This window comes from Cavia porcellus, unplaced genomic scaffold (genome assembly GCF_034190915.1).
Source record: "Cavia porcellus strain 051 isolate PalLab524CR breed Dunkin Hartley unplaced genomic scaffold, mCavPor4.1 scaffold_13, whole genome shotgun sequence".
Taxonomy (NCBI): Eukaryota; Metazoa; Chordata; class Mammalia; order Rodentia; family Caviidae; genus Cavia; species Cavia porcellus.
In genome coordinates, this window is record NW_026947496.1 from 19492530 (window position 1) to 19517415 (window position 24886).

General features: G+C 44.9%; 1 long non-coding RNA gene across 2 annotated transcripts; it reads right to left on the bottom strand.

The window, feature by feature from the left end:
- Positions 1-679: 679 nt before the first annotated feature.
- On the bottom strand, positions 680-20291 carry LOC134478507 (uncharacterized). 2 transcript variants are annotated; one of them, XR_010051151.1, is made up of 3 exons: positions 20154-20291; positions 17990-18138; positions 680-7574 (listed from the first exon to the last, which is right to left on the bottom strand). It is a non-coding gene; the product is annotated as an uncharacterized LOC134478507 (long non-coding RNA). The 2 variants fall into 2 exon arrangements; XR_010051150.1 differs by lacking the exon at positions 20154-20291 and adding an exon at positions 18878-18989.
- Positions 20292-24886: the final 4595 nt, after the last annotated feature.

The following is a 24886-nucleotide window of genomic DNA, read 5'->3' on the forward strand; positions in this document are numbered from 1 at the left end:
TTAGTGAGATCTTGTGTTCAAAAGAAAAATAAAAAGACTGGGAATATAGCTTCACACAGGAAAGCACTTGCTTAGCATGTATCAGGCCCTTAATTCAGTCTCCAATACCGCAACAAAGAAAAATTTAAAAATAAGTAAAGAACCAAGTTACACATACTGTCATCTCTGCACTCAGGAGGCTGAGGCAGGAAGATTGCCACAAATTCAAGGCCGGCCTAGGCTACACAGTGAGCTCAAGGCCAGCCTGAACTATACATGAGGCCCTGTTTCAAAAAAGCCAGTAAATTAATAATACTTATCATGCAGGGTCATTATATGGTTTAATAAAACAATCTACATAAAGTACATGGTATATGAGGTGTGATGGAAATACGTGGTGAAGATTAAAATTTTAAAGTTTTTAATTTTAAAAAGTTATTACAGAGCCCGGCGTGGTGGCTCATGCCTATAATCCCAGCACTAGGGAAGCTGAGGTAGGAGGATTGTTGCAAGTTCAAGACCAGCCTGGGCTACAAAGTGAGCTCAAGGCCAGCATAGCAAGACCCCATCTCAAAAAAGACCAAAAAAAAAAAAAAGTTTTTACAATGAAAAACACATTAATCTCCTTTGCCATTCTCCCTCTTACTTCCTTCACACTCCCCACCCCCCCACACCCCCCCCCACACCCCCACCCGTCCTTGTCACTTTCTGAAGCAGTTCTGGAAATCCTCTTTCATGAGTGGCTTCACACTCAAGAAAGGTGTGATCAAAACAATGGTGAAAGCTGCTGCCAACTGATTTACCAGCAGCAAGGCAGGCTTGTAAATCACCACAGTGTCTCCCCTCCTCTCAGCTCTGGTCCTGTGAGACTCCTGGCTCTTCCCCAAAGTCAAAATGGCCATCAAAACTGTTTTGAATGGATTCAGGACATCAGTGTAGCCATGATGGCAGCACAACTAAGGACACTCACAAAAGAGAACTTCTAGAACTGCTTTAGGAAAGCGTCAAGGACAAAGTCAAGCAAGGGGGAGGATTTAAGAGGGACTAATGGCAAGTGTGTTTCACTGTAATAACAAAAAATTTTTTGAGACAAGTTCTTGCTATATAGTTCAGGCTGGCCTTGAACTCACTGCAATCCTCCTGTCTCAGCCTCCCTAGTGCTGGGATTACAGGCATGTGTCATCACACCCAGCCATAAATCGGTTAAACATTCACTGTACTTTTTATTAGACCATGTCTTTGTAATTATTGTGTGCTATTTAAGAGGTTTTTTTTCTTTTTCTTTCTTTTTTTTTTTTTTTTTTTTCTTTTTATCGGTACTGGGGATCGAACTCACGACTGCCTGCTTGCAAGGCAGGTGCTTATGCCGCTGAGCTAAATCCCCAGCCCCTTAAGAGTTATTTTTAAAGAGTTATTTTCACTCTTTCTTAGCTACCCTTTTACTCTCCCCTATGTAGGAACTAATTTATATCCACCCTGTCAATCTCTGAGAAGGCAATCACTGACCATCATTCTGTCCTTCACCTATCCCAAAATATAGACAGAAGACAGAAATGATTATGATCTCTCAAATAATCTTTTGGGAAAAAATGCCCCTATCTTTCACTTGTGTTTTTATTTTACCCTGGTGCCAATGGTCTTCAGCTTTATACATGCTTCACTCTCGCTGAGATTCTGCCCATGTGATAGCCAGGCAAGGTGGTGCCTGCCTGGACTCCAGCACTCAGGAGCTGGGGCAGGAGTATCCGGGCTGCACAATGAGTTCAAGCTACCCTCAACTACATGGCAAGACGCTCTCTTGAAAACAACAGAAAAAGATTCTGGTAATATGATTTGGGATTTTTCTGTACGGGAGGTGGGACCCAGGGCCTCATGCCCGAGAGACAGGCAGTCATTGTACCTCTGAGCTACACCCCAGCCCTTTCCTGAACTGCAAAAGGGGTGCAGGTGGACCAGGACAAGGTGCAGTGGCAAATACTCCTTCCTGGAAGTCCAATGATCGGGATGTTGCTCAAGGCTTTGTACCTTGATGGTTAATTCTAAGTTTCAATTTGACTGCAGCACAGGGGGTCTGGATTAAATATTACTTCAGGGTGTGTCTGGATAAGATTAGCACTTGCATCAGTGGGCTGAGTGACATGAGCCGCCTTCCCCAACGTGGCTGAGCCTCATCCAGTCTATTCAAGGCCTGAAGAGAGCAACAGACAGAGAGGAGAAGTTTACCCCAGAAGTTTGCATTTTCTCAAGTGGAGCACAGCCATCGGGCCTCGCTTTTACCAGTGCAATGAGGGCAGAGCGCTGTGTGTCTTCCAGGCGGGAACATTTAACTGCTGGCGCTGTCCTCTCCTGCCCTCTTTCCTGCCAGGGGACTAGCGAGGCACATAATGAGATACAGCCGCCTTCAGCCTCATCCCAGGAGTGATATTCATGAGCTGAACTTTCCTGTTGGCCCACATCAAACATGAGCAAGACCAGCCATGGTGGTACACGCCTGTAATTCCTGTACTCGAGAAGCTGAGGCAGGAGGATCACCATGAATTTGAGGCTAGCTAGGCTATGCAGTGTGTTCAAAACTAGCCTGAACTACACAGCAAGAGCTTGTCTCCAAAAAGAAGCACCCATTTACTGTTTGAACCACTGAGACACTGGACTTGTTTGTACTACAGTATAACCTATTCTCACCCGACCAACACACTACTGAGAAGTTCTACATATAGTCTTTTGTTTAAAGAGAATAAAGCCAAACAGAATAAAGCCAATCAAAACAAAACATTGAAAGTGATACAGAACTTTGAAATAAGATAACAGGAAACCAACAACGGCTACCACAAGGCATCACTGTGTTCACAATATCTGCCCATACCATCATCCCTAATACAATCAAACAAAACAAAATAGAATAAAACCAAACAAAACAAAGAAAACGATACAGGACTTCAAAATATGATAACAGGAAATTAACAATGGTTACCACAATGCCTCTTGTTATCTTCAAAACAGCTGTGCAGACCCTCAGACATAAGCACGTAAAATTAACCAAACAATACAAAAACAAAGTTGCTTCTTTACTTCAGTTGCTATCTTTTAGAAATCTCAGGTATTTGACTTCTAATTTCTACTATGTCTGTGTCTCCTGAACTTGTCCTGGGTGGGCTGAGGTCGGAGACTCTGTTTTGCTCCTTCATCTTGACATTTTCCCACATTCCTCTGAATCAGCCCACTGCTACATGCCGGGTGATTCCTGTACTGACTGCCAGTCCCCTGTTACAGTGGATTGGACTAGATACAGGATTCCTCTGATCTGGGGTTCCTGCAGTGATGAGGAGGCAGGAGGCAATGGTTCACCAATGCTGCCCCAATCTGAGTGGGGCTTCGAGACGTGTCTTCTTCTCTGGGCCTGTGCTGGGCTCACTGGATCTCTCCACGTGCAGGGCCTTGGGGTGTGGCTTCTTCCTATTAAGTCCATTTGTTTGCAGGTTTGGTTCAGCTCTGGTATTTCTTTGCTGGTTTTCTGTCTAGTTGATCTGTCTCTCTGTGACCATGGCGTACTAAGGTCTCCCATAACAACTGTTATTGCTTATTTGATTCTATATCTACAAATAACTGTCCTTATACAGTTAGGTGCTCCTGTAGTAGGTGCATATGTATTTATGATTGTTATGACATTTGTGCTGTCTCTAGCTTTCTCATTGACCCAGTCAATCTTGTGTTATTCTTCACTTTATCTTGTAGCTGTTGCATTGACTTCTCATGGTTTCTTGCTATTTTAAAGATACCATTCTTCAGGCAGGGGATATAGATGCCTGGCAAGTGCAGTCCTGAGTTCAATTACCAGTACAAAGGGGGAAAAAAAAGATATCTTTATTTTCATGATCATTAGCTGCAATTCTGTCTTCAGGATCTGAAGTTCTATCCTTTCTTTCATTCAATCTGTTGCATACACTTGCAATGGAGGTTTTAATCTCCTGGATCTCTGTTTGGATCTGTTTCATGGATTCCTATGTTGGGCATTTTTTATTTCTATCTTTTTCTAAGCTCATCTATTATTTGTGTCTTCTTTAAGCATCATATCTTTTTGTATCTGAGAGATCATTCTCTCTATAGTCTTTTCCACTTGTTTTTTTTTTACCTCTATTGTTACCATTTCAGGAAGTTCCAGTGTTTGACTTCAAACTTCATTCATCATGTTGAGTTCCAGGCCTGCCCTGGGTGGGCTGGGGATCTGGGGTCGCACCCACCTCTGTGTGTTGCAATTCTCCATCTTCTCTTTTTTCTAATGTTTTGTCTCCAGTGTTGACACCCACCAACCTTCCATGATACATAACTCTACCACTAGCATTGAGGCCTCTCTCAACGAGGAAAGATGTCCTTCCCTCAGGGGTGTCCTCCAGATGTGGTTGATTCTTTAGAGCTATAGCAAGAACCTACTTTCTTCTGGTATTTGCAGTTCTGTGATAGTGTCCCTGTTACATCCCAGAGATGTGCTGGATATGGAGCCCATCTTGGCCTCTGGATGTGGGCGCTGGGACTGGTCTTCTATTGGTGGAGTTCTCCAGGCTCCAAATGCCGTCTCCTCACTACTGCTTTAGACGCATCCATGTTACTGGCCTCACCGATTGCTTCACCCTCCAAAAGTGGGTATGCATCTGTATGCCAGGCTGCTGTCCTGGGTCCGTGGGGTTCCCATCGATCTTACACTCTTCCAGCGGCCCCACTATCAGGCATAAAACAGAGGAGGTCTGGGGCAGAGTATCACTGTCTTCCAGCTAGCCTGCCTCCCAGGATGCCATCCTGCACATAGCCTTGAGTAGGACTCTGTCTACTCCAGCTCCAAGAGGCAGGCCCTGCTTGCACATATCAACTCATATAATGCCATCTCCTCTGCCACGGTGATTGGTTTAAGCATGGCTGACAATTTAGGCCAAGCCAAATAACTATCAGGATTTGCTTATGGATGTTCAGCAATGAGCTAATCGGTGTGGAAGGAAAGCCGTGTGATGACTGACAGTGGAGCTTTCTGCCCCTTGGTGGAGGGGACCCTGGTGCTACGGTGCTGTGTTGCACACAAAGAAAGTTAGCCTGAGAACAAAGGTGAAGATCAGGGGCAAAACCTGAAAATTGTAGACCTACAGAGCCCTGTCTGAAGCCTGTAGTCAGCTCTGGGCCTCCTGGAGTTCAGCCAGTGAGCCTCCCTTATTCTCTAAGCTAGTCTGAAGAGTCTACTGCTAAAGTTTTGTTTTTTTTTTTTTTTTTTTTTTGTCTTTTTCCTTTTTATCGGTACCAGGGATCGAACTCACGACTGCCTGCTTGCAAGGCAGGCGTTTTATGCCGCTGAGCTAAAACCCCAGCCCCAGATGGGGTTGTTGTTTTTTTTTTTTTTTTTTTTCTAAAGTTATATTTTAAAAATATCCTAGGGCTGGGGATAAACCAGAGAGAGCACTTGCCTAGCATGCACAAGAGCCTGTAGTCATCCTTCACACCAGGAAATAATAACATTAAGTGACAATTTTAAACAAATCCCTGCTTAGATTACTGGCCCAGAAATCGAGAGATATACACACGTTCCCATCATTAGTACACCATCTTTGGGGTCACTGAGTGTTGACTTTTGTTGGGTTGCAAATACATATTCCTAAGAAAGGTGACAGATCTGAATTTTAAGAGTCAGAAAGGATTTAGGACTATTTGGTCTAACTGTTTTATTTCAGAGATGAAGAACCAACACACAGTAAGAGAATCACTTACGCCGGGCAGTATCTGCTCCCTGCTTTTCACTGACCTCTGATCCCATGAGCTGTTAAACTGTGCCCCGTCAGAGCTGCTGTGGGGATCAGGAGGAAATAACATAAGTAGAGCTCCTGGCATCATGGCTGGCACAGTGGTGATAATCAACAATAGCGAAATGCTTTTTATCAGTCACTCACATTTTAGTATGCAAGTGCCGGCTAGGGGTAGTAAGTAACTGACAGTCCCCTTATCGGTTACTCTTGGCAAGAATCTACCCAGTGCAAAAGCCTTGAACTTCACCCAGTGAGCAGGCCACAGCTGTCCATCCAGAAGGGCTGATCAGAATACCTTGGGGGCGCTGTGGTCACTCAGGAATCTGACCCGCCTACCTGTGGCCCAAGAAGACCAGGAGCTCTATAAGGAGCAGAGAGAACTTTGCACTCAAGTCTTGAGAAAGCAGCTGCAGCCCAGGCACCTGCAGTGGGACACAGAGTGGAGACAGCAGACATCTGCCTCCACCACCTCCACTCGCAGTGTACCGCTCAGCCATCCCAGGGCTTTGGCATTCAAGGAGGATGAGGCAGAGCATCTCAGGGTGGGGATGGGCTTGCTGGTGGTGTCGTAGGGCAGCCTGGAGCCTTCTCAGAGACACCCAGTGAAGACAGCTCAGGAGCCAGGGGACCTGGGCACTGTGAGGGCTGTGCCCACCACACCTGAGAAGCTGCTGCAGCACAGACTCCATGTCTACGCTGGACTGCGGAAGCGTGCGGACCTAAAACCCGCAGGGTGCAGGCAATGGCTTACTTAGACCTTGCCACTGGGCCCAAGTGAATACACAGCATTAAGAACAGAGCACCAGGGCTGGGGATTTAGCTCAGCAGCATAAGCACCTGCCTTGCAAGCAGGCAGTCGTGAGTTCGATCCCTGGTACCGATAAAAAGGAAAAAGACTAAAAAAAATAAATAAATAAAGATGCATACGTAAATAACGCATTGTTTCTTTGGTGTGTGAGAAACCAAAAGTCTAATAAGGAGCAAAATGTATAATAGATACAGTGGGAAAAAAAACAGAGCTGTGGAACAAACCTCTAATCCTAGCATATGGGAGGCTGAGGCAGGGGGATCACTGCAAATTTGAGTCCAGCCTGGGCTACATATGGAGATCTTGTCTCAAAATAAAACAAAACAAAATGAAATAAGAGAAACAAAGCAAAACAAAACAGAGCTCTCTCCTCGGATCACACAAGATGCTGCACAAAAAAGAGAAGCCCCTTGGGGCTGGAGGTTTAGCTCAGCGGCATAAGCACCTGCCTTGCAAGCAGGCAGTCGTGAGTTTGATCCCCGGTACCAATAAAAAGGAAAAAGACAAAAAAAAAAAAAAATTAAAAAAAAAAAAAGAGAAGCCCCTGGAGCCAGGGATATGATTCAGTGGCACAGTGCCTTCCTGGCAAGCATGAGGTTGTGAGTTCAATCCCCAGGCTACTGAAAACCACTGCAACCATGTCTTGTTGGATTAAAAGCCAGCCCTAGAGAACGGTTGTTTCCTTAATGCTGGTTTAAGTGCTCTCAAATCTTGGATTAAAGGAGAAAACAAAATTAGGCCACCTCATAAAAAAGGGGTCCCCGGCACAAAATGACCACAAAACAAATGGCAACCATCTTTCACCTGAAAATCAGTTCGACCCCGTATAATCAAATGCATCCACCAAAATCACAGGTCATCGTGTGGCTCAGCAGTTGACAGGTGCCTGGCTTCTCCTTTATCAGCTGCAGGTTCATCTCTCATCCTCTCATTTATGGATTGGAGAAGATATAGTGCCTGCCCTCCCCGACACACCTCTGTGTTGTCTGTGCAGATTAAATGAGATCCTGAAAAAGGAGAGGGGTTTATCAGATGCAAAGGCCCTGTAATTTTTTTTTTTTCTGAGTGCTGCAGATCAAACCCAGGGCCTTGTACGTACTAAGCAATCACTCTACCACTAAGCAACATCCCCACACATAATTCTTATTATTCCTTGGTTCTCTTAAATCCACAGTCTCAAGCCAATGAAACTTCCCAATGAAGCTGAGGTCTCCAGACCCTACGCCTGCAAAGGACCAGCCAGCAGCCCTCCCGTTTTGCAACACATTTTTTTAAGAGACAAATTCATGAGCTTTATCTGATCACTTTATTCCAGCAAATCATCTTTCCAATCTGTATTCAGTAGTAGCTGTGGCAACTACAAAATGACTTACCTTTCCTAACACTTTGTTTTGGCGACAGGAAGAAAATTAGACAAACTATAAAGGTGCACTCCATATTTCATTCCAGGTGCTATAAACCCAAAGCGATAATCCTTTGCTATTGTTCCAAAGTGTCAGATGGGCCAGAGGGTGGGCGGAGGGAAGGAAGTAGCAGTGGTGAGGGGCTGATAATCAGAGGACGGCTCCAGGGAGAGTTGCCAAATAGAGGGCAAGAGAGGCTGCCACAGGGCCACCCATAGTCAAGGTGGCTGTCACCTGCACCCCACCCACATCTACGCACAAACCCCTTCTGATACTTAGGAAAGAGCCTGCAGAAGTCCTTAAACCTCAGGGTGAATGTGAAGCACTCCATTTCCTCTCCCAAAAAAACTTTCCACGTTAAGCTCATGGAACCTGCAGGAGGAAATTGACGCCCCCAGTGGGAGAGCACCCATCCTCCAGCATTCAGCCTCTGCTTGTGCCCCTTCCCGCGCATCTTCCTGGACACCACCGCTATCTATGCTGCAGCCACACTGACGGTGCCAGGCTTGCGTCGTGGCCATGATGGTGGGGACAGGAAGGGACTAAGACTACACGTACAGCCTCGCCCAGAGTGCAGGGGTCACTAGAGGGGGGTGAATGAGGCTCAGCCATGGCACTGAGGTCACTTTCCATGGTGTCGATACCATGGGACAACTGTGTGAAACACTAGCACACACCGAAAGAAGAGAGCTAACAGGTGCACAGGACCTGTTTCTTGGCTTTTTTACAACTTCCTGTGAATCCCATTGCTTTTAAAATAAAATAGGCCGGGTTTTCTCATATCCTTCTTGCTTTCTGAGAACATTAATTAGTATTACACATAACTTTTTTGGTGGCAGTAGTGGTGGTACAGGGGATTGACACTGGGGGCCTTGACATTGAGCTACATCCCTATTTCTTTTTATGTATGTGTGTATGTATGTATGTATGTATGTATGTATGTATTTAAGAGAGAGAGAGGTTTTCACTGTCATTGAAGTACCCAGATGGTGCTCAAACTTGCAATCCTCCTGCCTCAGCCTCCCCTGCCACCATGCCTGGCTTCTCATGTGCATATATGTTGTAAACCTTCTTCCTCCTTCAAATTCAACTCACTTATCATTGTTCAGCAAAAAGAAGGCCGTCAGTAAACAGTTGTTGAATGGGTGAATGAACAATCCTGTTATTTCTGCGATAAAGAGGCTGTTACATTAATACACCAACATAATTTAGTCATTAAAAGCATGCATCTAAATTAGATAAATAATAAAAGCATGTACACAGGAAGCGCTGGGCGTGGTTGTACACATCTGTAATCCCAACACTCAAGAGGCTGAGGCAGGAGGATTCCCCCAAATTCAAGAAGCCAGAGCTACATAGGGAATTCAGGTCCAGGCTGAATTACACAAAGAGACCCTGTTTTAATCACCCCTCACACAATCCCACACACACAAAGTTATGCACCTAGGACTCAGGGTGTACCTTGGCAGGAACCGGGAATGTACTTGCTCAGCATGTACTATGTACAAGGCCCTGGATTCTATCAGAGCCCTGGGGGGAAAATCCTGAGATTTCAGTCAGGCAGCCTGACTTCTAGGCACAATTTTTTTTCCTTTTGTGGCACTAGGGATGGAGCCTAGGGCTCACACACAGTAAACAAGTGCTCTGCCACTGCACTTCACCCCCAAATCCCAGTCCTGAGCTCTACCCTGCCTGCATTCCTGAGTTCCCAGCCTCCAGAGCTTGGTTTCATCTAAGTAGGGCAAAACTAACAGCATGGGGTCCTTGCAGTAATCCAACGAGTCAACACAAAGTGCTAGAAACATGGCCTGGACCTAAAGTAAGCTCTCGAAATAGAGCTTTTGTAATCTCTGGAATTACTTTATGATCTGTCTCCAGGCATATCCCTCCCCTCCATCCTCCCCAGCTACACCCCAGACATCCTGCGTTGCCCCCAATCTCTGCCAGTGTCATCTTATCATCTTGTGTCCTGGTTGGCTACTATAGGTCACAAACCATCCAAGACTAAGACTGGGAACAGTGATTCTGGCCAGGACAGCAGCTCTATGAAGAACACATGACAGTATGCCCATGGCACTGGATCTATCCCCAAACCTCGAGTTCGAGGCCAGCCTGAACTACATAGTGAGACCCTGTCTCAAAAAGCAGAAGAAAGACAAATACAAACCAACCAACCCAGGGCCCACACCCCAGCTACCTCCAGTTTTGCTCTACCACAGTCCAGCCATGGTCCTGCAGGCCTACGCCAAGCAGCTCGGCCCCTCCCCGGGGCCCTAAGCTCGGCAACCTTCCTCCTGCCAGCCCCAGGGAGGCCTGCCTGCTCGCCCTGCCCTGCACATCTGGAGAGCCATACAGGAGCATCCCAACTTCTGCTACTCCTGATTGATCCAGGGGTTTGCCTGGGCGATTCCCATGGGCCTCTCCCTTGGTTCTGTAAGTAGTACCCTGTCTTCTCAACAGCAGTTGTCTCTTCATCTGTTTGTGCCCCAAACTTCCTACTAATAAATGATATTTTAGAGTAGTTACCATGGCCATCTCAGGGAAATAGTCTTCTGCACTCTGACACTCACTGTCCGCTCTCTCCCCTTCTCCTCAATGACTGTGGGCTCGCAGAAAACATAGACCTTCCTCCCTTCTATGCCAAGTGCACAATAAATACTTCATGTTTGCTGACTGACTGGCTGGCTGGATTTGTTATAGCCATATTACAAACTCTGTCTTCATTAGTAGGTATTGGAAAAGAAGGGATCCTTTGCAAAATCCCCTGCAGACCCTGCCAGGACCTGCCCACTCAGCCAACCTTCTCTCTCTTTTCCACCATGGTGAGGCACAGAAAACACAGCCCCTGTCACCATTGCTATGCAAGGCTTCCTGGAATTGTACAAGCCTCTGGACACAAGGGTTGAGCAGCTGGAGGAAAGTTGGGGAGGTTATTCTCACCTTCAGAAAGCTACATTGGTGTTCAGAGTTTTACAGAAGCTGTTCCCTAAAATTCTCCATAGGACCCCACATGATCTCAGCATTCTGGAAGCCTCAGGCAAGAGCTCAGTCTGAGCAATTCAACTTCAAGCTCAGTCTGAGCAATTTAGAGACTTAGCAGGTCCTGCCTTGAAGATATATATATATATAATTTTTTTTTTAAAGACAGGGAATGTAGTTATGGGTGAAGGCCCAGGGTTCAAGCCCCAGTATCCAAAATGAGGGAGGGAAGGAGGAAGGGAGGCAGGGAAAAAAGAAAGAGAGAGAGATAGGAAAGAAAGGAAGAAAAGAAATCCTCCATACTTGTGCATGCAGACTCCTGAGATGTCCCCAGATAGATCACTCAAACCTCGTAAGGGACACAGCCTCAGTGCTGAAATCTGCAGAATTCCCAAAGACAAGAAAGGCATACCCTCAACTGCCCCATCTCAGCCAGGCCTAGAACATGAGAGGCTCCCCACAGACCCAGGGCCTGATTCTTTCTAGCAAAGGAGCTCTAGGAAGGGAAAGCAGAGGGCACAGCTCCTAGCTGCAGACTCCTCATGGGACAGCAGGGGCTCCCAAAGCACCAACACGCTCTTCTTCCTCAACCCTGGCGGTCGGACGTCGTGGTGTGGAGGGAAGACTTCCCCACACCTCTTTCTCCCAACACAGTTCCTCTCAGTGTCCTCCAGCACTGGACACCATCTGACAGTGATCAAGGTCAACATTTAGTCCCTTCCAGAGATGTAATTTAAAATGCAAATATCCCTGGGAGAAAACAAATTGGTTTAGGGTCAGGCAGTACTTGTTCTGCTAGATACAAAACCCTTCTCTAAGAACAGGTTTGGTGGCGTAGGGGAGGAAGCAGAGACGCCTAGGGGCAGCTACGAGGGCCAAGGGCTGGCTCTCTACTTCCTTCCAGGATAGCCAAGACCTCCCTCTTGATCACTGGCTGTGAGAACAGCTGTCAGGAAAGTGATCCTAGGACCACACCCTGTGCAGCTCTCAGACCCTAGTCCCGTTCATCTAACCAACCCAAGTCCACTGCACCTCACCTGCACAAAGTCCTCTGCAGGAAAACAAAAACAAAACAGCAACATCAGTGTATATATTTGCATGCCTACAAAAAAAGCAAGACTTTTCTCAGTCAAATTCCAAATTTAAATCCAACTATTATTCACAATAGCCAAAACCTGGTAACACCCAAGAGTCTAATGAGAATAGGTAAGCAAACCATGGTTTACGCATACAGTGGAACCGTACTGTTCGGCCTTAAAGAGGAAACATGGCACATGACTGTGATCCCTTCACTCTGGGAGACCAAGGCAGGAGATCACAACTTCAAGCCCAGCTTGGGCGACTCAGCAAAACCTTGACTCTAAATAAAAAATAAAAAGGGCTGGGGAGATAACTCAGGATAAAGACCCTGGGTTCAATCCATAGTCCTGCTAACACACACACACAACACACACACAGATACACACACAGACACAGACACACACACACAGGAAATCCTGTCATGCGCTATAAAAGGAATGAACCTTCAGGACATTGTACTAAATGAAACAAGCCAGACACAAATACTTTATGACTCTACTTCTAAGAAGTACCTAGAGTAGCCCAATTCATAAAGACAGAAAATAGAACAGTGGTTGCCAGAGGCAGGGAGTAACACAGAAAGGGGAGTCATTATTTAACCGGTACAAACTTTCAGTTGACCAGATGAAAAAATTCAGGAAACGGACAGTGACGATTGTTGCACAACGCTGTGGGCATATTTATGCCACGAGATTGTCCACGTGTGAGGGGCTGCGGATAGAGTCCAGTGGCAGAGCAGCTGCACAGTCTTAGACCCTGGCTTTGATTGCCAGCAAACATACACAAAAGAAGTTACTCCCTTTTGTTATTTTGTAGTAGTCAGGATTAAACCCAGGGCCTTAAGCATGTTAGGCAAATGCTCCACCACTGAGCTACATTCTAGCCCTACAATACTAACTTCTATATTATGTGTGCTTTACTATAACTCTATAATCATTATAACTGTCTCAGAAGCTATTATTTGTCTTCTTACCCAACCCCCTGGATTGAACAGGAAGAGCCAAATCCAAGAGCAAAGGACTGTGGGAAAGCAAAGCATCCATAACCACTGTAGGCCAGCCCTTCCACCACATGAAGGCCTGTCCGTTTCCACACTGTCCACAGACACACCTGGGCCAGCCTCCTTCTGTGACATCACACTTCAACAGCTGCTGCCTTTTGCCTCCAAGCTTAAATTTTAAATCCTTTAACCGGAATTCAAGACGTCTCTATCTGCCCCAGTCCAATTTTCTAACTGCTCTGTCCATCTACCCCTACAACTGCTCTGACTGCCTGGCCAGCTCACTGTCCTCCCAAGATACCTTGCTGTCACACTTTCCTGGGTCTGCTGCCCATCTTCCCAAGTCCAGTCAGCCCCAGCCCCTAGGGTCCACCTAAAGCCGTTCCTGTTCATGGTGACTCATGTCCTTCCTGTACTCTGTCTCCTTGCCTGTGCCCTCTGCTTCAGTCTCTTTGTTTCTTGGTTACACAATAGATTTACTGAGGGTGTTGATTCTGAAGATTAAGGTTCTATGGAACTGTAAGACATTATTTTGTTGGGCTCTCTTAATTTGCAATGACAAAGTCACATTTGCACAATCACTTGGCCCAGGTCCCAGCAGAGGAAAGAATCAAATCAATGTCTTGATTTCTACTGTATTCTCCTCTTATAACACCAGTTTTTCTCTGTTTAGCTATGGTACATATGTGAGCCTTGCTATCCCAGATTAGATGCTGTCTTAGAGCAGGAAAACACCACGTCACATGTCATTTATCCCCTCTCTGCATCCAACATTATCTTAAGTCCATGTTGAAACTCTTGAGTGTGCTTCTGGGTCATCTCTTATCCTGAAATTTCTCTCAACAATTTCTTGAGAAAAATGTCTTTTGGCCAAGTATACCAGGGCACACTTGTAATCCCTGCTACTAAGAAGGCTGGGGCGGGAGGATCACAAATTCCATCCTAGTCCGGTGTTTTAAGTCTCAAAATTTGTCTCAACTTTGTCTCAAAATTTAAAATTTCCAGTACTATGAAATGAAAATAGTTTGGGGCTTGGAGTGTAGCTCAGTGGTACAGCTTGCTCTGTCTCTGTCTCTGTCTCTGTCTCTCTCTCTGTCTCTCTCTGTCTCTCTCTCTGTCTCTCTCTCTCTGTCTCTGTCTCTCTCTCTGTCTCTCTCTCTCTCCCCCCCCCCCCCTCTCTTTCCTTGAGACAGGATTTTGCTACAGAGTTCAGGCTGGCCTTGAACTCACTTTGTAGCCCAGGCTGGCTTGAACTCCCAGTGATCCTCTTGCCTCAGCCTCCAGAGTCCTGGGATTATAAGCATGTGCCACCTTGCTCAGTCAATCATAGAGCTCACGCCTATCATGTACCAGGCCCTGAGATGGATCCCAAGCACTAGAAGAAAAATAAAATAAAATAATTCCTCCTCTTAGATTCAAAATAAGCTTCCTTATGAGTGAGTTTTCTAAGAGTGCTTAGGCAAACCAAAACAAACAGAGGTAGATAATACACTTGAAGAAACTTAGCCAATCTTTGAAACCTCAGAAACACGCTCCATTTACTTCGTGGACCTAATCACAGTCCCACCATAAATCGAACCAAGCATACTTGGTCTAATTTTATCTCAACTTTGCAGGCAGATTGTAACCCAGGGTTGGTTCAGTTCGTCTATTTCCTACTCCATTAATCCATTGCTCTTGCTGTCTCGGCCACGTGGGCATTCTTTCAGTTGGAACATACACAGGCAGCTTCTTCCTCCACATAGCTGTTTTTGAAAAGAAAGAAGAGGAAAAAAAGAAAAGAAAGCAAACACTTTGCATGCCCACACACCCGCATACAGAGCCTCCTGGGCAGTCCCACATCATCTAATTGGTATGGTTATTTTGCAAATGTCCCAGTACCCAAAGCACACACAGCTCCCCCTGCACAAGCTCATCTTTCTGGAAATCTTTTCCTTCTTGGCCTGATGGATTTTGTCAGGAGCAGGATGTGACTTTTGTCATCATAGACGAAAAAAAAAAAAACAAAACAGAGGAAATGGCTACAGTGTCAGCAGCCTCCCACAGGCCATCAGCATACGGATCTAATGGAGGGGAAGAGAGAAACTACAGAAAGTTGTGAACGCTGAAAAACTTTTGAGAGGTAAAATGAGAGAGGCAGACTCAGATCCATAATTACAGAAGCTGTGTGCAAGATTTAATTAAAACTCGAGTGGAAATGAACACCCAGAAACAAGTGTCATTCATCAACTTAAAACACCAACTAAGGTAAACACTGCCACTAACTCCGGGAAAGAAGGGAGGAGAAAAGAAAGAGGGGTGATCACTCTAGATATCAAGCAAATCAAATTACCCTGAAGGCCCTGGTAGACACGCACATTAATCATTGGTTATCCCAGCTGCACACCTGTATGGAGAGGGGAGCCTAGTGCACAGAGCCAGCCAGCTGACAGCGCTAGCCAGCGGGAAGAACAGGGATGCAGGCCAAAGAGAGCCCAGCCTGGTCGTGGCCACGTGGCAGTCTCTGCCATCCTAAGCCAGGCCCATAGACGAGGCGCAGAACTGGGCTCCTGCAAGGTCCTGCCACCCAGCTTCTCCAGCCAAGTTCCTTCCTGCTGCGCCTCCTGCCTGCAATGCTGGACACACCTGCTGAGCCACAGGTGGAGCAACTTTCCCACAAGGGACACTTCTGGGTGAACCCAGGCAGGTCCTGGGATCCTGTCACCAGTGCGCAAACAGGTTGGATGCCCACATCCAGTACGTGGCTGCTTTTCTGCTCGCATGGGATTCTGAGTTTAGGGAAAGGCAGCTAGGATAATGTGGAGACAAAAGGAGACCCTGAATTTTGCTTCCTGTGCTGCACAGGCTTCCTACACCCACAGGTCCGGGCTGGTCACACGCGGAAGCCTCCTGGCTCCACTCACAGAAAGCTGGAGAGCCGCTCAACCAGCCGAGCTGGGAGCTATTTGTACTTGATGAGCAATTTCAAGTGGGAGCCATGTGAGTGTGAGCTGTGTGAACGCCAGAGTGCATTTAGAAGGAACAAATGATTTATTATCTGGGGGCCTCCACAAAGTCTTGTTCAGAAAGGAAGGGAGCGTCTTCTCTCCCCCCACCCCCTTATCATTAAAACCTTAAAGGAGCAGAACCCATTCAGCCTCCTAAGCCAGCCTAGAAGGGAGTCACAGCTAAGCAAGCAGCCAACCCAGCTCCTCCGGCCCTGCTGTGAGTACAACAATATGTATGAACTGGAAAAATGGACTACAGGCCACTTTGATGTCGCACAAAGAGGGAAAAAGAATCCCAAATGGTGCAAGAATTGTGTCTCTGCTTAACTCTTCCGAGTCTGTTCTGCAGGACAAATGTAAGACTACTACTCCAAGAAGAACTAAATAGTGAATAATTATCACTTCAGACACTTAGACCCAAGTACAGTGCTTCCTATCAAAGGGCATTGGCCAGTCTGATCTTCTGAAGTACTTGCTCTGATTAAGCATGGTCTAGCTAAAAAAACAAAAGCTATTGTTTGAGCAGTTGTAGAAGTGATGCTATAAGAAGGGTTCTGCATTTACCATCTCGCATATTTCTCACAACCCTCCCAAGACCCTTGAAGATGAACGAAAAGAGACCAGCCTGCAACAGGACTCCGTACTTGGTCTCTTAAAGATTCCAAAGCTCCCCCTGGAACACAAAGCTCTGATCATTTCTATTTTCCCATTGTCTGTCTGTCTTTCTTTCTTTCTTTCTTTCTTTCTCCTTTTCCATTGAGACAGAGTTTTGCCAAGTTGCCCAGGCCGGCCTCGAATCCTTGATCCTCCCGCCTCAGCCTCCAGAGTGCTGGAATTACAGATGTGGGCTACCACACCCAGTGGATTGTTTCCATTTTCATGAATGAGTGCAGCAAGGCCTCTTTCCCAGGGAACGAGATGTTCCATGTAAGTAAACATTTCAGATAGTTAAAACCAATCCTTTGAAAGCCAAATCTTCTTGAATTTTTAATTCATTTGAAATGGAATTTTTCTAATATACATTGCACGGTTCCACGGCTTCCAAAAGAGAAACATCTGTGGAAATGCACAGAGGAATGATACTGAGCAGGCAAGAATTCCAGCCTCCAGGTCGTAGAGATGCCACGGAAAGGGTATCTGGTGAGCCAAGACTGCCATTTGCCTGCTGTATGGGCACTGTCCAGAGACAGCCACCAGAGGGAAGGTCAGAGGGCTTAGGGTGGGTGGTTTGGTAAAGTCCACACAGTGGAATAAAAGAAAGCACTAGGAAGGTTTCAGTCACCACAACTGAAATCACCCATGGACCAAGAAGTTAACAATGGGTTTGGGGGTGTGGTAGAGCTTGCCCCAGCAAATATGAGGCCTAGGTTGCATCTCTAGGACTGGAAAAAAAGAAAGAGGAAGAGAGAAAGAAAGAAAGAAAGAAAGAAAGAAAGAAAGAAAGAAAGAAAGAAAGAAAGAAAGAAAGAAAGAAAGAAAGAGAGAAAGAAAGAAAAAGAAAAAAAAGAAAAACAGCTTGGCACAGTACAGTGCACACTTGTAATCCTGGTACTGAGGAGGCTGAGACAGAAAGATCAACACAAGTTCAAGGCTAGCCTGGACTACTCAGAAAAACCCTGTCTCAACAACAAGAAAGAAAACTAAAAACATTATATGATTTTGTATATCTATATATCTCATCCCACTTCTCCTTGGTGTGGCTGTGGCCGGGGACATGCTATGGCACCTTGTTACCTGAACGCTCAGCTGGAGAACGAAGGCCTCTCCCACCTTCCCCTCACCCCCACCCCCAAGCAGGTCCTAAGACCTTCTCATGAGAGATGCTCCCTGCGCCCAGGGGAAAGACACAGCCTTATCTCTCCAGACTGAGGCAGACAGGGACACCGAGAGGAATCCAACCAAACAGGCCTTGCTCCGTTCTCCTCCCTTCATTACCATCAGATCAGACTCTGTCCAATCATATTCCAACCAACCTGCCCACTCTCCATCAGACCCAAGCACAAGAATACACAGGCATCCCTGTTTCTGCAGGCCTTCGTGTCACACAGCACTGACATGAAACAAATGTCCATGCTTTTCTCTCTTCGATCCGTCTTTTGTTATACTGGCCCCAGCCACGAACCTAGAAAGGAATAAGAAAAGAGTTTCTTCTTTCTCCCAGCTCTTACAATTATACACAATAAGGTTACCGCTTAAGCAAAGAAAATTTTTGAAAAATAAAAATCTGGGGCTGGGGATTTAGCTCAGCGGCATAAGAACCTGCCTTGCAAGCAGGGGTTGTGAGTTCGATCCCCGGTACCGATAAAAAATAAAATAAAATAAAAATCTATGTGAACCAGAATGGTAATAGTGGTGTTAGCTGAGTGATGTCATTCACTTTCTTCTTCTTCCTTATTGTATGAGGGCTCCATTTTAATTTGGGGCGTGAGAGGGTTGGGTTTGTTTATTTGTTCGTTTTTTCAGCACTGAGGCTCTAGCCTAAGGTATCATGCATTCCAGGTAAGCACTTTTTCACTCAGCTACATCCCAACCCTCCATTTTAATTTATACCACAGAACTGTTTTGCATACTCAAATTGCAAGCCAAGTATTGCACTCAAAGAGACTGAACAAAGAATGTTAGCATCTGACCCCAAAACAATGTCACTTACCTTTATAATAAAATATAAGGATCACCTACACTAACTTGTTATGTTTGAACCGTGTGTCCATAAGCCTGAGAAACGGAAAGGTTTCAGAGTCAGGAGAACTAGTCCTAACTTAGAATTTTGGCTCTGCTACTTACTAGCTAAATCACGTCGGATACGTGATCTTCCAGCCTCAGTTTCTCCAACTGTTAACATGGAAGTAACTGATACCTACCTCACAGAATGATGGTGAGAGTGAAGGGCCCTTTTCCTTTCTTGAATGAATACACAGCATGAACAGCTGCGTTTTATCTACATTTACAAAGGCACCTTTACCTCCTTCCTCCTTACACTGTCCAATTGGACTTTACTGAAACACTGATTGTTAAACCATAAAATTCGTGCGACGTGGATCCATTCCAGATACTGTTTAAGGACAGCGGTGATTACCAAGTACCCAGAGAAACTCCCTGTGAGTTGGTGCTGCAGCAAAAGACCATATTAGAACAAATTCTCTACCACGCAGAGAATTGATGTGGGTAGAGTAGCCAATTAAATATATGCACTTCATACTTTCACATGCCTTATCTCACTCCATTAATCAAGCAGCCTCGTAAGGTTCCATCACCCTCACTGTACCAAAAGGTTCAACCACGCCCATGTTCACAGAACCAGTCAACAGCAGAACCGGGATTCATGTCCAGATCTCATTGATGCCAAGTCCCTTCTACATGCAGTTTCATATTGTTACCTATTTTCATAATCAACTTAAATACCGCAATTGTAATAATACTACCCAGAACATTATTTAAGGCTGAACAATTTCAAGGAAGTTTTTCAACAATTTACGAGCCGTGGATGAGTGACTCTGAATATTACTGGTGAAATGCAATTTCTCTCTCCATCTGTCTTCCTCTTTCTATTTCTGTCTCTCTGTCCCCTTCCCCACCCCCCACTGGATAGTCTTCCCATCCTCATAAAGACGAGATTGTAAACCAAGATGTTATTTCGAACTTTTTTTCTATTTAATGTACTAGACAGAGAAAATAGGAAAAGAGATAGGGAGAAAATAAGGACAGATCTCTCTACCTCAGGAAGCTTGGGTTTTATGCTGCTAAGTTTAAGGTAGTGCTGGCAAGTTTCTGCTGGTACTTTAGCACCTAATCGAGGGTCCCAAGGTCATGAGGCACAGTAAAGATACTAATCTCCTAAACCTCAGGGCAGCTGGTGCCAGGGTGACCAGAGTCCCTGGGTTTATTGCCTTTAGCCCTCAGCAGCCCTCACCAGTGTTTTCATTTCCTGTGTGAAATTGCACATGAGAAAGTTTGGAGGCTCCGCTTGTCTCAAGGTGGGGGAAAGACATTAATCAAAAAAACAAAAAAACATTTAGCCAAACATCGCTTGAAACATATCCTCAAAGACCCAAGTTGTCCAGATAGGTTATTGATACTTAATCCTTCCCTCAGAAAAATATGGGATTCAAGATTCCAAAAAAGAGGTGTGGAACTCACCAAACTCCTTGTGTGTCCCTTCCCCTCTTGGAGACAAACAGTATTCTAGAGTAGTCATGGAGAACCCTGAAGAGCTTTCATTGACACTGCAGCCCAGAGCAGTGCCACAGGTTCACCACCACTGTTCTAGAGTGCCTCCCCAACAACACTGACTTCCTGGTTTAAACAAAACTCCCTCCCTTGCAAAAGGAAACACAGCAGCATTTGCTGCACGAGTCAATCAGTGGGGAGTTTGTTTTGGGTTTCGTTTCATTGGTGTCAGGGAAGGAACCCAGGCCTTGCACAGGCTAAGCACACACTGGACCACTGAGCCACACTTTCTCACCTCTCTTTTCTCACTTAGAGAGACGAAGCAGACATCCATCTATCCCACTGAACCCACAGTGTGGCTGGAGCCGGAGCACAATGTGTGCTGCAGGAGCGTGACTGCCGATTCCCACTAGTCCTCCAGTACCCCTTCTCCATTGCCACCCACCAGATGCACCATGCGGCCCAGCCAGTTACCTCGGCCCATTCCTGGAAACTGTTACCCTTATCTGCCGCACCCAGCCCTCAACCTTCCCAAGGCGGGGCTGCTAGGGTGGGGAATAAGCCTCAGATCTGACTCATTTTTATATTTTCAGATGATAGATCTAGTATTTAGATAGCCAATTCCCTGACAAGCTGGTTACTGAATTCTCTAGGTCTCAGTTATGTCATCTATAAAACAGAAATGACAATATCCATACCAAAAGGTAGTGGGGATAATTAAATGATGACACTTACGTAGAGTGACACAGGTACATCAGCTTTTTCTCTTTCTGGCTTCGCCCATAACCTGTGCTATAGATGATAATGAAGAAGGCGTCCCAAGAGTCAGAAAGACTGATGCTGAGAAGCTGAGCAAGCAAAGAAAAAAGGGCCAGGTTCAAGGTCACAGCTTTTCCCGTCGTGGGCGGGGTAAGTCCATCTCAGTGAGAAGGGAACTGAGGGTCAGGGAAAGAGCTCAGCAGCCCAGCACCTGCTTGCCAAGTGTGAGGTCATGAATTTGATTCCTGGTACCAAATAAAAAGAGGAATAGATTGAAATACTAAGTGGAGCTTTTAAGCAAGTAGGGACTCATGAATGTGAATTTAACAACTTTGACATATATATGTTTTTTAATGCTGCAAATTAAAATTAGATTGGAATCAGTTATTGCTACAGCAAAGAGAAACACTGGAACAACACCCAGGATTTGGTGACAGATTTATTTATGTCAGCAGGCACTGAATGGGACCTTGCCCAAAATATCAGGCCCTGATCTTTGGTTGCCTAGGGCTTCTATGGGATAAGCAAGCAAGAAATACAGAGGCAGAATGGCTTGTCAATTAGGGATTGGTTCTTACAATATGCATCATAGTGACCAGCTATGCATCAGAGTGACCAACTGTTTCTAAGAAACAAAAGTAACAGGAACTGTAACAGGAACTGTTACCTAGGTAACTAACAAACTGAAGCATACTGGCTGGGGTAGCATTTTCTGCTACATTGTGAGTACACTGAAACAATCCCCAAATATACCAATGAATAATTTTCCTCCCTGTGAATGTGACTCCATTACAGACAGTATTTTTTTTTATTTTAAAAAGCAAAATAGAAAAAATGATACAAAATTTCAAACAAAATAGGAAATCAACACAATGATAGATTGCATATTGGTTTTTTTGTTTGTTTGTTTTGTTTTGTTTTGTCTTTTTGAGACAGGCTCTCTATGCAGTTCAGACTGGCCTTGAGCTCACTTTTGCACTCATAATGATCTTCCTGCCTCAGCCTCCCAAGGATTATAGGCATGGGATTATAGGCATGAGCCTCCACACCCGGCTCTATATTGCATATTGTTATTTTAGAAGTAGTTGGTCAGGTTACAAGATCCAAGCATAAAAAAATGATCAAACAATGACAGCACAAACTGTTCTTTTTGATGAATTAACACAGATTGGTAGTATAGTTATCTATCCTGTATGCATATAGATACATGCATTTATGTGAGTTTACCTATAATCTCCATTTACCTATAAAAGCCTAAGATTATCCTTTTTAAAGCTGAGTTATATTCCATTGCATAAAAATACCACATCTTTTTCATCCATTCTGCAGGTGATGGGCATTTGGGTTGCTTCCAAGATTTAGCTATTACAAATTGTGCTGCTATAAGCATGGGGGCACATATATCACTGTGCTATGACATTTTCAATTTCTCTGAGGAAATACTCAGAAGGGGAATTTGTTTGTTTGTTTGTTTGTTTGTTTGGGGGGTTTTTTGAGATAGGGTCTCATGATGTAGTTCGCCTGGCCTTGAACTCATTATGTAGCCTAGACTGGCCTCAAACTTACATCGATCTTCTCACGTCTGCCTGCTAAGAGCTGGGATTACAGGTATGCACAACCACACCTGGCTACAGACACTACTAAATAGATGTTACAGAAACCATTGTTTGAACGTGGCTCCTGCTCTGGGCCCCGACATAAAAGGCTAAAAGTCAAAATGGAGTCATTCATGCTAAAGTTCCACATGGCCAAACTGTGAAAATAAACTGCTTATCCAGCTTTTGAAATGTTAGCTATAGAGAGATAACAACCAAATTTTCCGAACAGGCAAGTTTCAGTTGACACGATAATGAAGTTCCCTCAGTCTTAATCCTCTCACAAAAACCAAGGTGACCTAAAGCAGCCCAAAATTATTTTTTGTTTCTGCTTCCTTCAGCCTTTTTCTGCCTCTAAACCAAACTCTATTTTCAGCCTATCTGAATAGGCTATTTTATATATTCTATTTTATGGCATGAAGTATTGCCCAATTCTAGATCTGAAAATAAAGTCAGTGAAGATCTTTAACTAAATTGTTACCATTTTTCCTCTTGTTACAACATAGCAAAGTAGAGATCTGGGGACCAGAAGTTAATTTGGGTTTATGGTTAATACAGAAAAAGTCATTTTAAGAGCTGCAAAATGGCCTGGCACTCACTGCTCTAACTCTGTGCACAGTCACCGTAATCTTCCTGTATCACCAAGACCAATGTTCATATTCACAGGTATCCAGAAGCATAACAGCACTCATTCATTTTGACCTGTTCATTCTACCTCTGGGACTTTGTCCCAAGGTAATAGTTCAGTGGCTCCGGTAGGATCCTAGACACCATTTGGTTGACACAGTGCCACACACACACACACACACACACACACACACACACAAAAGAAATGACAGGGCAGGGGTGCAGCTCAGGGGTAGAGTGTTTGCCCAGCATATATAAGGCCCTGAGCTCAATCTCCAGTGACAGAGGAGGAAAAAAAAAGTCGACAATAAGTAAGCTGTGGGATTCCTACAGATGGGATACGGAACCGTGGGAAGCATGGAACATATTCACTGTAAACGGAAGAAAATATTACATGGCAGTATGACTGGGACCCTAGTTCCAAAACCAGCATATATGACATTTGAAAAAACTACAAGGAATAATGCCAAAATGTCATATGATTTTCTTTGGGTTGTAAAAATGTTGAAATTTTTTTTCTTCTTTTAATTTTTTTTCTAAGCACTATACATACATATATATATATCCCCCAGTACAGGCAAACACTCTACCACTGAGTTACACCCCCAGCCCATTTTATTTTTTGAGACAGGGCACTAAATTGTCCAAGCTGATCTCAAGTTTGCCATCTGCTTCCCTCAGCTTCTCAGTAGTGAGATAAAGTTATAAGCACGGCCACCACATCAGATGGAATTAATGTACTATTTGCATAAAGTCCACACATTATTTTTCCCTGCAGTGCTGGTGATCAGACCTAGGGCCTCAAACATGCAATTAATGAGCTATATGACCCCAGCCCCGAAGAAGCCAAATTTAGGTATATAATTTGAGTTTTGATAAATATGTATGTATTGATTTGTTTATTCATTTATTTTCTGGTGCAGAGGTAAACACAGGGCCATCACACTGAGCTGTATCCCCTGCCATTTTTATTTTTTGTTTTGAGACACTAAATCATTAAATTGGCCGGGCTAGGGGCCGGGGATTTAGTTCAGTGGCACAGCGCCTGCCTGGCAAGCTCAAGAACCTGAGTTCGATTCCCTGTACCCCCCCAAAAAAACAATAAATCAGTTGGCCAGGCTAGGCTGGGCTAAGCTAGAAGTTGAGATATCCCCACCTCAGCCTCCCAGAGTATTGAGATTACAGACCTAAATCACAATGCCCAGCTGCCTATAGTGTTGTATAACAGTATCGCAAATCAAGTCCTCAACTCTTTTTCTTGTAAATCTACTTCTATGATCACAGGCAATCACCAATTCTTTTCTTTTTGTGGTACTGGGGACTAAATCCACACCCAGGCCCTTCACACTGACCCCTAGCCCTAGCCCTTTTTTAATTTTTATTTTGAGGCAGAGTCTTGTGATCTTCCTCCTCAGCCTCCCAGGCTGCTGGGAATCCAGACACGTATGCCACCACATCCAGCTACCACTGTGATTTCTGCCCCCTGAGTTCTACCTGTTCTTTACTTCCTAGCTGTAATCTTCTGTGATGCTTCCTTCAGTTAAACTTACATTTTCTAAGATTCAGTCAATGCTTGCCACAGTGTCACACACCTGTAATCCCAGACACTCAATTCCACAAGTTCAAGGCCAGTGTGGGAAACTTAGTGAGACCTTGTCTCAACATAACAAGGGCTCAGATGTGGCTCAGCACTCCCAGGGCTCAGCTCTCAGTACGACAAGA